Raw genomic sequence first — 14,199 nt, forward strand, 5'->3', positions numbered from 1 at the left:
GCTGGGGTCAAAGCCTTCTCTTTAAGGCGACGGCCCACGTCCTTAACGAATTGCTTCGCCTCCTCTCCCCAGCAATATTCATGTTATGTATAAATATATTTTGGTTGATCAAACTTGACGGCAACAATTTCGAAACTCATTGGTTTAGGTCTGTGCTGGGGGGCTACCGGCTAAGACGAAGCCGATTCAGATTGGAGCAAATCGAACATCGATTTGATTCTGTCGTACCGCGTAAGCAGCCAAGATGGCGATCCCCGATTCGTGACGTCACATGAAGTTCGGCAAGCCGATTGAACGAATGATTTCAGTACTTTTGACACTAAATCGCTACCGCGTAAAAAATCGAAGTTCGGCGCCTGAAGCCGATTCCCATTGGAAGTGTCAGTTGAAGCCGGGCACTTTTCAGTAACCGTGATCAATTTTAATTTCTTATTTTCACTGTTTTTCAACAATATTAGGAGCTATTTACGGTGGGCGACAAATTTTAGGAACATCTTAATCAATATAAAATTGATATCGGCGTGGATTTTCGTGTTTAAATACCTAAATACAGTGTCATGGAGATAGTCGTTTTATGGGCTGCTGCGGAAGAAAATGTCTTCAGAATCTTGAGCAAATCGATTGCAGGATACTTCGAGAGAAAAGCCAGTATATACTTCTCACAGGTACATCTATTTATAACATTATTTCTAACAAGTGGCTCAATGTTTACAGAGGAAAAGTTGCTGAACTTACTAGAAGCGATTTTTGATCATTTCATACTTATCTATTTTGTTTTGTTTCAGAGAGTAGCTACATTAATAATTTTAGATTATCAAAAGATGCATTTCGGACTTTGTATCATGACTTAGGACCATATTTGGAGGTCCAATGCTCTACAACTGTGCAATCGACTTTAAGGTAGGTGGTTACTATATTATGTTATATTTTACCTTATATTTTGATAATTAAAGTTATACTACAACATTACATGAATCCAATATAATATCTGTATGTTATATATTACAGTGACAAATGCCCTCAATCAGCCTGCAATCGTGAGATAATATATCAAGTTTCCTCGGACAAAAACTGAGCATGTAGAAGTCTCCAGAGGTTTTAATGACAAATTTGGATTTCTTGGAGTACTTGGATGCATCCACGGCACACACATTGCCATTATCCAACCTCACAAGTGGGAAGAGGCCTTCTTCAATAGCAAGTATTACCATTCATTGCATGTTATGTTGGTAAGAATCATGCCTTTAACTAGCTACATTTGTTTTGATTCTTATGATTGAGTCGCTAAAAATATTTTAATTTTCAGGTTTGTGATGGAGATATGTGCATTACATTTGTGATGCATCCAATGGGAGTGTTAGTGCTAGACTGCTAGCCAAGATAACCATATTTGGAACAACAGCACTTTGAGAAGGGAAAAGGAACATCTCCTTAATTTAAATATGTTTAAGTTCATTAAGTGGACTTGTGTGGTCCTTGAAATGTAAATTACAAAGTCAGTGTGGTGTAATCAAAAGTGGCAGATTTGTTATTCAATAATACAACATCTAAACAAACCTTTCTTTATTGGCATCAAATAAACTATTTTCATTACGCAGATTTATTTATTTTGTGTTATTACATAATTTGTTTCATTGCACCCCTCTCATTAACCAACCTATCTCTCAAGTAGATACATTTTTCTAATCTTGTGTCCATTGTGCTTAATAAAGTAGTTTATCCATCTATCTTTAACTTGTAATAAATAAATCCATTTATTTTGTATAAATACAAGCTTGCGGGGCCTTATGGGGACTAGACTATTTGTAATGTGTAATAGTATAATCAAAAAAGCCCTGCGGGTGGATCAAAGAAATGTAATCAATTAGAACATACTACAAATATAATATTGTTCCCAATTCTTACTATAATATGGAAATATAAGTTAATTGCATCCAACATCTTCATCAATACACCTATACAAATCTTTTTATTAGATAGTAGTTGGCAAGGAGTGGGTGTATAAATATACTATACACCTCTGCCTACCCCTTCGGGAATAGAAGCGTGATGCTATATTATTTTTGTTTCAAAATAGTTCTTGGTAAAATGATATCTAGTTGCTTTGTCTTTATTGTTACCCCTAGACAAACTCACTTAAATAACATGACCAAACTTAAGTATTTAAATTAAATATAGGAGTGGGTGTATACATATTATACTATACACCTCTGCCTACCCCTTCGGGAATAGAAGCGTGATGCTATATTATTTATGTTTCAAAATAGTTCTTGGAAAAATGATATCTTGTTGCTTTGTCTTTAACTTTAATGTTACCCCTAGACAAACTCACTTAAATAACATGACCAAACTTAAGTATTTTAATTAAATACAACTTCACTTAAATAACATAAATGGAGTACTTATACTTTAGCTTAAATATTTACATACAAGTTTATTGAATACATATGTTTTTACTTAAGTATTTTAACTTAGTTTCTCTAGTGTCTTCGTTCTTGAGAATTGTCATGCTGCTATTCTTTAACCTGTAATAAATAAATCCATTAATTCATATAAAATACATGCGAAATATAAACAGTCACAATATGACAAAGTTTTTATGACGTCTATCGTGTACATTAGTAATAGTCTTTATAGACTAGTTATAATCCTTTAGTTATTACTTTATTTATTTGGGTGATCCCGGCAAGGCAGAAATTTTGTAAAGTGGTCCTTCATGAATTAAAAGTTTAGGAACACTAGCCGACTCTAACGGAATGAAATACAATGTAAAGAAAATATTTTGGAATGTAATAAAGTAGCACATACAAAGGTATAAGGATATTTATTTTTGGCCTTTATTCTTGCTATAGTATGGAGTAAAATATGCTGATCAAGGAGGTAAATTTGGGTATATAACATACATACAATCTTTACGCTACATCCCTGGCGGGGTAGGCAGTTAGGACAGACCACTAAGTGTCGTGATCCTTATAAACTTCTCCTACTTGCTCCAATTCCATACAATTTTTAATAAGTTTGAGTAAATTACCTTATATTGGTCTTCACCTAACTTCCTCCAGCAGCAGCCGAAGCAACTCTGTTTGCATATCCGCGGCCTTGCTATTAGCTTCAGCAGCTGTAGCCAGCCAGCTTTTCGACTGCTGAAACAAGTCGTTCCTCCAAGTCTAGCCTCCGACTCTCTAGATCTAGTAGGTAGTAAATCGGTGATCTAGAAAAACAAAAAGATACATTTACAAGTTTCCAACAAACTATTTAAGTTGTTGAACAATGAATAGGTTCATTATGTGACTATTCTTTCTTGACTTGTTTCTTACTACTACTAGATGAATAATTTACTTACATTTCTTTCGTTATTGTTGTTATTGTATATTCTATTCTATTTTCTTTGTTTGTGGCTGCATCGTTCAGAAACGATGATTCTGCCAATGTCAAGGTTCAAGAGAAAATACTTAACATTAAAATATAATTTTGATCGGTTAGGTTAAAATAATCGGTGGATAGTCCAATGGTGAAGATTGAACCTAGAAAATAACAACACAATTTGTTAGTATGACATTACAAAACACAGGGTTTAAGTTTGCGGAACAAGGAATAAAGGTTAAGAACAGACACAACAAAAAAAAAAAAAAAAATACGTATATATATAAACTATGAAAATTATTAGAGTTTTATGTTATTATATTTAATAAACCTAGATAAAATATTTATAAAAGGGGTATACACTAATGTGAGGAGAAAGTTAACATTTACAGGGCGGGGAATTTTAGGGGGTAGTACATCATATAAGGAAACATTCAGTCGGGGGCAATTAAAAAACAAGTGATCAAGAGTACCCTCCTCTTCTCCACATTCACACAGGGAATGATCGCGGATACGAAGCTTTGCCAGGAAAACAGGCGAACACACGTGTCCCAAACGAAGTCTGATTATGGTGGAACAAACAGGTTTGTCGAAATTGCGATATTTAAAAAACCATGGTTTTATGGGAACAAATGGCTGGATGCCACCATAATACTTACCCTTTATGAGCCTAGAATTGTTCCACCTTTCCGTCCATGATTTATGTAAATGTGGTTTAGCAAGACAACGAATATCTCTAGAAAATTCTTTGTTAAACACCTCTCTGCCTGTGCGGATAGCCTCCTTGGCGCATTGGTCAGCGATTTCATTTCCTGTTATGCCACTGTGGCTTGGGATCCATGCCAAAATAACTTCAATCCCCGATTGTTGGCATTTAAATAAAACTTCCTTAATTTTGAGAGTCAGGTAAAAATTATCCTTTGAGTGAAATGGTTTTTTAATGATGTCCTGAAGGCAACTAAGAGAATCTGAAAACACAATTGATCTCGCCAGTTTATGAGATTCAATAAAGGTGACAGCTTCAAGTAAGGCAATAGACTCACCTGTAAATATTGAACATTTAGGTGGGCATTTATAATTAAGGATTATTTTATACTTTGGAATCCAGACCGCTGCTCCTACATTATCGGAATCCGAAATTTTAGATGCATCTGTATAAAGATGTAGCCAACCTGGCCAGTTCCTTTCAGAGATTCTGTTGAACTCTGCATTAGCTCCTGGAGAGTTCTTATTTATTTCCAAGTTTAAAATAACCTTGGGACAAAAAATGAGTATATTAAAATTAAATTCGAATATGGGGTTTTTTAGAGTCTGTTGTACTGTGGAGATGTCAATCTTTTTATATGAGTTAATTAATAGAGGCAAGTCTTTGTGTGTCCAGTAGTTTAAATTGGTCAGAGAGTTTAGGGATCTTATTTTATTATGAAGAGGATGCGAAGAATTTTGAATAATGTTAAAATAGTACCTATCTGACAGAAATTGTCGCCGTAGCTGCAGAGGAGCCTCGACGCATTCAATTTGAAGGGCATTTGTTGGGGATGACTTCATAGCTCCTGTAATTACACGTAAACATTTATATTGAATTTTATCAAGTTTACATAATGCCATCTTGTTACAGGGTTCCAGAATGAAGCAAGCGTAGTCGAAGTGACTTCGAATAACAGCATTATATAAAAGTTTTTGACTGTATGGGTGGGATCCCCACCAAACTCCAGAGAGTGACCTGAGCACATTAATATTTTTTTCGCATTTATTCGCAATGTAATTGAGATGGTGGATACCTTTCAATTTATCGTCTAGGATGACCCCTAAGAATTTGACGTTGTTTTGGATGGCTATGGGTTGATCGTTCACATGGATGTCAATTGGAGGAATGGAACGTTTACGGGTAAATACTACAGCACTACATTTGTGAACTGACAAGGACAGACCATGATCATCGAGCCAGATGTTAAGGTAGTGTAAGGCAGAATTGAGACGTGAGCTTGCTTCTAGAAGTGATGATGAGCTGGCATATAAGACGATGTCGTCGGCATATTGTAAGATATTGCAGAAGGAGAGGACTGTTCTGTCAAGGTCATAAGTATAGACGTTGTACAGCAGAGGACTAAGGACAGAACCCTGCGGAAGTCCCTTCCACAAAGTTCTTGGAGAAGAAAGGGAGCCCTGGACTCTAACAGAGATAGAGCGAGCCGTGAAGAGATTACATATGATGTTGACCATCCTTACCGAAATATTCAGATTTAGCATTTTCTGCCTGAGCACTGGTAGGAGGACATTGTCATATGCAGAAGATATGTCAAGAAAGATACCGATGACATGTTTATCATTGCTAAAAGAGCGTCTGACGTCTGTGGTGAAAATGCTGAGACTATCCAAGGTACCCAAACCCCTTCTGAATCCGAATTGGGACTGAGACAATATGCCTTTGTTTTCTAGGAACCACTCCAAACGGTTTTTTATTAAGTGCTCTAAAATTTTGGCTAGAGTGGACGAAAGGGCAATGGGCCTATACGAGGCCGCATCACTGGGATTTTTCCCGGGTTTTAAGATGGGGATAACAATTTGTGTTTTCCAGGCTGTTGGTACAGAGCCCGAAATGAAAATTTTGTTGATGACGTCAAGAAGATAATGTATGGCAATCTCTGGAGATTTAGTTACGAATGAGTAGGGTATACCATCTATGCCTGGGGATGAATCACGGAGGTTGTCAAGTGCACAACAGAGTTCGGCGAAGGAGAAGGGCTCATCAAAAGTATCCATAGATGGTGTTACATTATCTAGTAAAGAGAGGCAGTCCTGTGTTGGAACATAAGGAGGCGCAAGTTGGTTGGTAAAATCAGGAAGCCACGAGGATGTATCATTGGAGGGAACGTTATAGTCATCCGAGAGATAACCTCTGAAAGATTTGATACGTCTCCAGACCATGGACGCGGGTGAACGAGGAGCAAGTGACTCACAAAAATCTCGCCATCCTTTAGTTTTTTTTTTGGATAGTAGTCTTTTGCAGCGGGCCGTCTCCCTCTGGAACACCAAATAACTGTCTAATGATGTTAAGTCAGCCGCAAATGTCTTCTCTGCCTCATTACGACGACGAACACTCGAGGAGCATTCAGAGTCCCACCACGGAGGTGAGGAGATTTTACCGCGAGCCGAGTTTTTAATTGGAATACTCTCATCAGCAGATGAGATAAGGCATTGAGTGAAATCGTCGTAACAGGTCAAAAAAATTGAGGAAGAGACAGACGGCAGTGAGTGCACCTTTACCCGGACAAGATCCGAGTATTTATCCCAATCAGCCTTTTTGATGCGGTATTTTAAGAGAGGAGGAGGACCTTTGATGGGAGGGGAATGGTTGTGGTAATTTAAAATGATGGGGAAATGGTCACTACCGTAACAGTTAGGCAAGGTTTTCCAAGAGAGGGACATCACTAAACTAGGAGAAGCCATCGATAAATCCACCATACTTGCATTCTGCAAAGGGGAGGATCTTCTCGTGGCTGATCCATCATTTAGGACACATAGGTTACGATCGTCTAGTAGATCTAGGAGAGTAGATGAATTGGAATCACATCTATGTGAACCCCATAGCGTATGATGGCAGTTAAAATCGCCGAGAATTAAAAGAGGATGTGGTAAATTTGAAAGAATGTTGTTTAATTCGGAGAAGAGGGAGTGATCTGGATGAGGGACATACACCGAAGCTATGGTTAGGTTTAGGGCCTTAACTGCTACAATATGAAGGTCAGGGCTATGGGGTGGAATGGGGATTTGGGAATAGGACATGTGCCTATTAATAAGCAAAGCCGAACCTGCTCGACCATCGATTCTGTCATCCCGGAGACAGGCGAAGCCCGATACTCTAAAGAGTGATCCAGGTCTCAGCCAAGTCTCCGAGATGGCACAGACAACTGGTTTAAATTTGTTTATTAAATATATGAGTTCATGTTTCTTACTTCTGATGCTTTTACAGTTCCATTGAAGGAGATTGTGACCTGCCATTTTTATTGATTAAGGTGACGATAAATTGCTGTAGTAGAGTAATGACGTTGTTCGGTAGAGCATCTGAAAATTTGGATACTAGATTAACAAGGGAACAGATTAATAATTCAATAAGATTGTCGTTGGGAGTAAGGAGGGGGGTGGGGTCATCGAGATTAGGGTTGGGGAATGCACATCCATTGGGTTGAGTTGATGACGGGGTGTTTGTAATATCCCTGTGAGCAAGGACGTCAAAAGATTTACCTAAATCTGGGGGTGTGCGTCGTTCCCGATATACCGTCTTCCGGTAGGAAGAATAGCTTTGATTGTGCGGAGGAGGGGTAGATGAAGAGGGGACCGCGTGGGGCAAGGCTGTCTGAGAGTAGGAAGTTGAAGGTTGGGAGAGAACATCAGCAAATGAACGCTTTACTATTGGGAATCGATGAGATGCGTCAGTGTAAGAGATACTCTCCTCTGACATGACCAGTTTTATGGCCTTTTGTCTGGAATGTTCAGGACATTTGGGGTCAGTGGCCCTATGGTTACCACTACAAAAAAGGCATGTTGGAGGGGAGTCTATGTTGTTGCATGAATCCCCATAGTGAGGTTGAGCGCACATATAGCATCTAGGCTTTGAACGGCATTGAGCTTTTATATGCCCAAAACGGCAGCAGCCTCTGCACTGGATCGTGGGAAGTTGATAAGTGTCCACAGGCAAAGAGGTGTAAAAACAAAAGATTTTCTTCGGTAGTGATTGGCCTAGGAAGGTTAAAACCACAGTGGTTGAGGGAATCCAGCATGTGGACCCATCGATAATCTTTTTCATGTTGATGCGTCTAGCCTTTACGACCTTACCACAACCAGGAGGATACTGAATATTAGACACTAGTTCTTCTAGTGTCCAGTCTACCGGGATATTCCTTACAACTCCCATTCTGGAGACCTGAAACTGTGGGATGGTGGCAGAATATTTGTGTTCCGACAAGAAAGAATTGGACACAAAGTTGTTTGCATCGGAGGCAGAAGAGAATTCTATGGAAATTCGGTTTCGACCCACACTGCTAATTCCACCGTTGACAATTCCCCTAACTTTGTTTTTGTGGATTAATTGGGCGAATTTCAGAACCCTAATAGTCAGACCCGCGGATGGGTCAGCTTCCACTCGAGTGACGTGAACTGAGAAAGGTGCTCTGTCATTTTCGGAGTACATTAACTTCCCTTGAGAGGTATATTCAGGAGTAATATACACGTCTTGGATAGACGCCGCTGGAGAGAATGTTTTTTTATGAGCGGGATTGTTCAATTCCGAGTCCGCTGGGCGTTTAGTAGGCTTTTGCGCACAGGGTAATACCTGACTTTGCGTCATAGGTTCTGGAGACAGATCTTTGTCTGGTGGTAAACCACCTCCTCCCGGAGGAGGATCGTCCTCCATATTAAACACAGGGATAAGATTACATGCACTGATTATACTTACCAGTAATATAACCCACCACCAACAAGAAACAAGTAGGATCTATCACAAAACAGAGGAGAAATCCAAAAAAAAACAAAAATATTCGGCCGCAACGTAGTTATGTCAGCCCAGCCCTTAAGGACTGTAGGCACTATAGCCGTGAATGCTTGATCAGCACATCAAGGGTGGCATAATTCCTGGAACCTCTGCATAGATAAGCACTTAGCGTAAGACTAGTTTAAGCACAATTGACATTCGTGTCGCGCATCCAACTTTGTACGCACGTCTCACATAGTTAATAAAAGTAAATTAGTGAAGTACAATCTAATTTTTGTCTTTTTAAAAAACTAATCCCCTGCTCCCTAAACTTGACTGGCGCAGCCGGTAGGATTCGCTGTTCTACCCGTGCTACTCGCGCTATTTCGCGTAAAAATTGGACTAAAATCGTCTGGTGCTGTGAAAAAAGGTGCGGGAGCGACGGACTAAGCGAATCTTACGAACAAATAAATTTGTCAACTACGGGACTATACTGTGAAGTGGATATATTTAGAGATGGGTGTCGTTCGGGCATGGTGAGTAAAACTTTTCGCCTTCCTTACTATCCCTACTACGTGTACTTGAGATCGAACCTTTCTCATTTCAAACGTGATCTGAATTAGTTAATTTAGTTAAGTTTACCTGTATTAAGATTGAAAATTGTAATACTTACTTGTAACATTGAGATTGATATTCATCATTTTTAAATAAAAATCTATTAAGTAATATAATATTTTAGTGATCGAAGTAAATCTAGCAATTTTCCGACATGGCGGAGGTCAATTTAAGGATCATTCCTAGTGAATTTATTAAAATAATTCCTATGTTTAATGGCGATGGACGGCACATAAACTTATTTTTAAGGAAATGTGAATACATTATTGAAAGGTTTCGAGGTGATCAAGCTCAAAATGAGTATGTTATGCAAGTAATCACGAGCAGGCTTACTGATAATGCAGCTGCGTTGATTAGCGAGCGTTCGGATGTAGAGACGTGGGCGGAATTCAAGGAATTACTGCAGATACACTTTGGGGATCCGCGCAGTGAAGAGTGCATTGCCATGACTTTAGAATCGCTAAAGATAAAAACAGGTGAAACTTACTTAGAATTTTGTAACCGTGTGAAATCGATAAGGGCCAACCTTATTGCTAAGGTTAACTTGTTGGATGATGTTCAAATGAGGAGTAGTAAAATTACTATTTATAATAAATTGGCGCTTAACGTCTTCTTGTTTAACTTGCCGGAAAATATGGTCAGGATTGTACGACTCCACGGACCCAATACGCTGGAGGACGCCCTCAGCGTGGTACTCGAGGAAGTGAATTTTCACGAACAATATCAGGCTAAAAATAAAACTAACACATCTGCGATTGCTAAGCCTCAAGCACCCCTCGTACCTACCCCGCAACAATCCACCTCATTTGTCTCAACACCTCAGTTCAAATTTGGCAATAATTTACCTGTTCAGAACCAGGGTTTTGGTTCACGAACCTTTATGCCCAATCAAAACACAAATACTCAAAATCAATTTAAATTCGGCATCCCTCAATTTAAATTTGGCATTCCCCAGTCTAGATTTCCAATACCGCATCAATTCCAAAATCGTCCAGTACAGACTACACAGTTTGGATACAGGCCGCAGTTCAACCCGCAAGCAGGTCGCCCTGCACCCTATGGCTATAGACCAGTAGGCTTACAACAGTTACCCCCTATGCGACCTCAACAATTCGGTCAACAACAAGGTTATAGACCTCCACAACAAGTTGCTCAACCGTCATTCCCCTCGGATGTTACCATGCGCACCGCACCCCCTTTGAAACATAGCTTCCATGTAAATGAAACCGAACTTTATGAAACCGATTACCCGTATTATATGGAAGACCCTTACGTACCTGAGTATAACTCATACAATGAAGACTCTTCATATTATTATAATTCGTGTTCATTTGATACAGACGAACAATGCACGCCCACGCTCGCCTTAGAGGAAGCGAGTGCAGATAAGACAGAATGCGCTATGAGTGCATACGACTCCAACCAAGATGATAACAAGCAGACGCGAAATTTTCACGTACACGCCTCGATAGGCGCGAGGAAAAAATAGAGTTAAATTGTGATATAAAATTGAAGTTGCCATACATTTACTTACCCGAGATCGATTCAAAATTTATGATAGACACCGGTAGTACACGTTCATTTATTAGCCCACAAAAGGCTTATCGGTACTTTCGGGATTACATTTCCCAAGAACCGTTTGAAGTCATAAGCACCCACGCTAGTTCACACCATGATCAAGTAATCGAAGTCCCATTAATGACTACGTTCAAAAGTCCAGCGATACATAAATTCTATTTATATGAGGTCGATCCTCGTTATGATGGACTACTTGGAAACGATCTCTTAAAATCAATGGACGCTATCATAAATCTCAAGGATGGTGTGCTGAAGACCAAGTTTACTGATATACCTATTATTCATCATTGTGATAATTATGTATTAACAATACCCCCGCGAGCGGAAATTAGAGTGAAAATTCCAACAAACATGTATTCAGGTGAGGCAATATTAAATTTTACACAATTTTGCAACGGCGTGCGAATGCCTGACGCTTTGGTAAGTTGTGTCAGGGGATACGCAACCACGGTGATACAAAACGCTTCAGAGGACCCAATGGATATAGTGGTCACTTCCCCTTTTGAGGTTACCGAATACGTTCCAAAGGTAAATAATGTAAATTTTCTTAAGGATAGAGATAATATAAATACCGATGAACTGTTAACACACAATTTGTCCAAATTGCGACTTGAACACATGAACCCGGAGGAACGGGCAAACATCGAGAAGCTGTGCCACGACTACAAGGACGTATTTTACTGTGAGCAGTTACCGCTCACATTCACGAATCAGATAAAACATTTCATACGAACCAAAAATGAAGATCCAGTTTACTCAAAACCATACAGACAACCACCGGCTGTGGCTGATGAAATTAGAAGACAGGTGGACAAACTGTTAGAAGATAACATCATACAGGAGTCTCATTCACCCTGGAACGCACCTGTACATTTAGTACCTAAGAAAATGGATGCTTCTGGTCAGGTAAAGTACAGAATGGTTGTGGACTACAGGCGGTTAAATGATTTGACAATAGACGATAAATACCCCTTACCCCATATCACCGACCTTTTCGATAAGCTAGGCAAAAGTAAATATTTCACAACTCTGGACCTTGCTAGCGGCTATCACCAGATAGAAGTAAACGATAGTGATAGACAGAAAACTGCATTCAGTACACAAACGGGTCATTATGAATTCCTTAGGATGCCTTTTGGCCTAAAGACGGCTCCAGCCACCTTCCAAAGGACTATGGACAATGTATTACGTGGATTACAGGGAATACATTGTCTTGTGTACCTGGATGATATAATTGTGTTTTCCACCAGTCTACAAGAACATCTTAAACAACTTCGAGCTGTATTTGACCGACTTAGACAGACAAATCTCAAGGTACAACTAGACAAATCGGAATTCCTAAGAAAAGAGGTTCAATATTTAGGCCACACGATCACTAGTGACGGTCTTATGCCTAATAACGATAAGATCGCTGCAGTTCTTAACTATCCATTACCCAGGACAACGACTGAGATCAAAAGTTTCTTGGGACTTATCGGTTACTACAGACGATTTATCAAGGACTTCGCGAAGATCACTCAACCTCTGACGGCATGCCTCAAGAAGCGTAACAAAATCGTTATTGATCAAAAATATATTGATGCTTTCGAAAGGTGTAAGGAACTGCTTACAAGCGCGCCAATATTACAATTCCCCGATTTCACAAAACCTTATATACTAACAACGGACGCATCCAATGTGGCCCTAGGAGCTGTACTTTCTCAAGGCCCCATTGGTCAAGATAGGCCAGTGGCATACGCCAGCAGAACCTTAAGTGACACCGAGTCACGTTATAGTACCATCGAGAAGGAACTTCTCGCTGTAATATGGGCAACCAAACATTTTAGGCCTTATCTCTACGGAAATAAATTCGATATTTATACCGACCATAAACCTTTAGAATGGTTAGACTCGCTAAAGGAACCGAACTCCAAATTAATGCGCTGGCGTCTTAAGTTGCAGGAATTTGACTACAATATTAAATACAAAAAGGGCAAACAGAACGCTAACGCCGACTCCCTCTCGCGTATAAAACTTAACGCTATAGACTCCGACAGTGAGACTAACGAAAACGATAATACATCTATGAAAGTAAACGTCGATAAGAAAGACGAGCTAGGAGAATTCATGAAGCAAATTGAAGCCAGGGTTTCTGAACTAGCAAAAAGACGTCAACGTGATAATTCTGATACAATAACAATCTCTGATTCTTCAGAAACTTTAACCGTATCAGAAAACTTGGAACACCGTGACTCGGAGCCCGAGTTCCCAATAATTTCAGACGGTAGCTCTACGGATACAATTCATTCGGGTTTGGAGTTGGAATCATTTGGCATCCCTATTCTCCACGAAGCAATTGACACAAAGCCTAACCAGATTCATATTTATCAATGGTTTAAAAACACCATACAAGTTAAAGACCTTTCTGGAAAAAAACAAAAGATAATAGAAGTGTTCTTGCCTAACGATGACGACATCATCAAACAATTCTTAAAAGAATATATAAAACCCAAAGTTAAATATTTTGTATATTTTGAAAATGAAACATTGAGGAAAGCCTTTTCGAAAATTATAATTGAACTGTTTAAACGCGGAACGGTAGAGTTTTATGAGTGTACTGAACGGATAGTGTATGTGGAAGATGAAAGAGAACAAAAAGCTATTATAAAAAAATATCACGAAGGTCTCACGTGTCATCGCGGCATCAAGGAGACTTCAACTAGAATTCGTAGAAATTATTATTGGGAGAACATGATTAATACGGTGGCTGCAGTTATAAACGGCTGCGAGGCCTGCCGCCGAATGAAATATGATAGAAAGCCGTTAAAACCAACTCTGCAACTTACGCAAACTCAGGACGCTCCGTTTCAGGAGGTGTTTATGGATATATTTTCAATAGATGGAAGTCACTACTTAACACTTGTTGATGCTTTTAGTAAACTCGCACAGGCGTTTGAAATCCCAAACCGTTCAACCCCAGAGGTCGTAAGAGCCCTCACGAAATATTTCTCATTTTACGGCGTACCTCGGAAACTTTCAAGTGATCCGGGCAGTGAGTTTAATAACGAACTCATGAGGGAACTTATGAATCTTCACAAAATTAAACTTCATATCTCCACCCCCAATAATCCCAATTCAACTGGTATAGTCGAACGCTTCCATTCGACTATAATAGAAATATATCGTTTGGCTCG

At 39.3% G+C, this 14,199-nt stretch overlaps 1 protein-coding gene and 2 long non-coding RNA genes across 6 annotated transcripts in view; 2 read left to right on the forward strand and 1 right to left on the reverse strand.

Annotated features, from left to right (window-relative positions):
- The window catches only part of LOC126377735 (zinc finger protein 883-like), a 35,914-nt gene that overhangs the window by 2,495 nt on the left and 19,220 nt on the right, over positions 1 to 14,199 (forward strand). The window lies entirely within an intron of this gene.
- On the forward strand, positions 162 to 1,603 carry LOC126377763 (uncharacterized). 2 transcript variants are annotated; one of them, XR_007567979.1, is made up of 4 exons: positions 162 to 665; positions 786 to 900; positions 1,009 to 1,229; positions 1,307 to 1,603. It is a non-coding gene; the product is annotated as an uncharacterized LOC126377763 (long non-coding RNA). The 2 variants fall into 2 exon arrangements; XR_007567978.1 differs by having other exon boundaries at positions 162 to 900.
- On the reverse strand, positions 2,311 to 3,368 carry LOC126377768 (uncharacterized). Its single transcript, XR_007567984.1, has 3 exons — positions 3,344 to 3,368; positions 3,032 to 3,211; positions 2,311 to 2,525 (listed from the first exon to the last, which is right to left on the reverse strand). It is a non-coding gene; the product is annotated as an uncharacterized LOC126377768 (long non-coding RNA).

The sequence above is a fragment of the Pectinophora gossypiella genome, chromosome 24 (genome assembly GCF_024362695.1).
Source record: "Pectinophora gossypiella chromosome 24, ilPecGoss1.1, whole genome shotgun sequence".
NCBI classification, from domain to species: domain Eukaryota; kingdom Metazoa; phylum Arthropoda; class Insecta; order Lepidoptera; family Gelechiidae; genus Pectinophora; species Pectinophora gossypiella.